The sequence below is a fragment of the Acyrthosiphon pisum genome, chromosome A1 (genome assembly GCF_005508785.2).
Source record: "Acyrthosiphon pisum isolate AL4f chromosome A1, pea_aphid_22Mar2018_4r6ur, whole genome shotgun sequence".
Taxonomy (NCBI): domain Eukaryota; kingdom Metazoa; phylum Arthropoda; class Insecta; order Hemiptera; family Aphididae; genus Acyrthosiphon; species Acyrthosiphon pisum.
The window spans coordinates 73,735,096-73,737,153 of NC_042494.1; positions in this window are offsets into that span (position 1 = coordinate 73,735,096).

Below are 2,058 nucleotides of genomic sequence, written 5' to 3' on the forward strand. Positions count from 1 at the left end.
TAATACATAGACTGATATACCGTCTCCGCTCAGAATCGTTTTTCTTATACAGTGATATTATATCATTGAATTCAAATTTAATACCATCCATTATACAGTGACCCACTTCTAACCTACTGTACAGCAGAGCGACATCCACTTACCCACCTTTTTTTTTTTTGTATTTTACGATTATTTCAAATACTTCTAAAAAGTATTCGAGTATTGTACATTTTACTAATTTGTTTCTTTTCACGCTCACTGTACATGGTACCCCTAAATTATCTCTCAAAGTGTTGTCCATTAATTTATAGGTCTATGATCTCTACAATATTCCGTAGTTAAAAATAGAATTTCAAAAGAGTTAATCAACAAGCACCCAACTATAAGAGCTGATTGTATAAAATATATATATTATTTGATTGATATTTTCAAACTTGTATATAGGTACATTTTTATATTATTAAATTTTCTCACTTAAAACGATAAAAGTATAATTTTTTTAAACAGTTTTTATATTGTCCTACATGTCATAATGAGATTTTGAGTGGAGCGATGAATGTATAATTGATTTCACAATGATGTGTGTTGTTTTGTTTTTTTTTATTTTTGTGTGTGTGTGTACACAATAAGTAGTCGAAAAAAATGCTTCGATTTTGAACTTCAGTATCTTGTTTGATGGGAAAGTGGATCTAGATGGTGTATTGGGTAGGTCAATATTTAAAATTCCCAGTAGTTTTCATAAGCGCAGAAAAAAACAAAAAAAATTTAACAAATACGGAATTTTTAAGCAAAATCGATTTTGGTTTCAGTGTAACTCAAAAACAAATGACCGTAGAAACATGAAATTTTCACTGAACGTTTATATTAGCATTTTCTATGTATCGAATAATTTTAATATACATTTTGTCTATAATTGACAATAAAGATAGTCATAACTTAGTAGTTGAACAATATTAAAAATACAGTCATAATTTCTTTTTTTAAGCATTTAAAATTCGAAATTTGACAAAATACCAGGGCTTGAAACCGTTTTAAAACCGAAACCGAAACCGTAATCAAAACCGAAACCGGAAAAAATTGGATACCGGTATTATAATTTAAAACCGAAACCGAAAAAAATTAAATACCGGTATTAAAGCTAAAACCGAAACCATAAAAAATTGGAAACCGGTATTAAATTCAAAACCGAAATCTAAAAAAATTGGAAACAGTTTTTTTTTTCAATTGACGTGTTTTTAAATACTTGAATTCCATTAATACGCATAATTAATACTCATAATAAAATTGAGACCATGATTAAAGTGTTGATAACCATTTCATTATTCGCCAAATTATTAGTTGCTTTAAGTAATATAATGATATAAATTATAGTTACTAGCAAATACTATATATGACAATAGGGGAGAAACAATGATAATTGTATAGATGATACAGGACCCTGAAAATACTCGAATGCGCTTTATTTGTATCTTTCAAGTTTCAATCCTAGACCGTTCGTTACTTGCCCAGGGGAATAAATTATCCATGCATCGAGATATTTGGTACTAGCTGTCCCTTATTGTCTTATAAGTTATAACTCAATAATAATATAGTGTTTGTTATTATAATTAATTATTATATCATAGTTATTTATTGGGCACCCCATTACATTTGACATTTGACAACAACATTAGATTATTTGACGGACGACCGTGACGGCCCGTATAGGTATGTCTATTCATATTTTATTGAATAGTATAAAATTCTAAATAGTATAATGAATAATCCAACAATAAATACTAAGAAAATCATATAATTACTGAGAGCCAATTATTTATACACATACAATACCAGGAAAAACTTAAAATAGCACGGGCTTTAAATTGGGCTTTTGATTTGCATGCATCTATAGAGTTTAGATGACGAACTTTTGGAGGCTATAATAATGATTATAAGATGTAATGAACTATTTAAAAAATCATGTTAAAAATATATATAATTTAATAAAGACGTGATTGAATAAAAATTAAAAAAATTGAATATTAATTCATAATTGAGGCTTTGGTGTTAAACAATAATTATACTTAATGATTATTA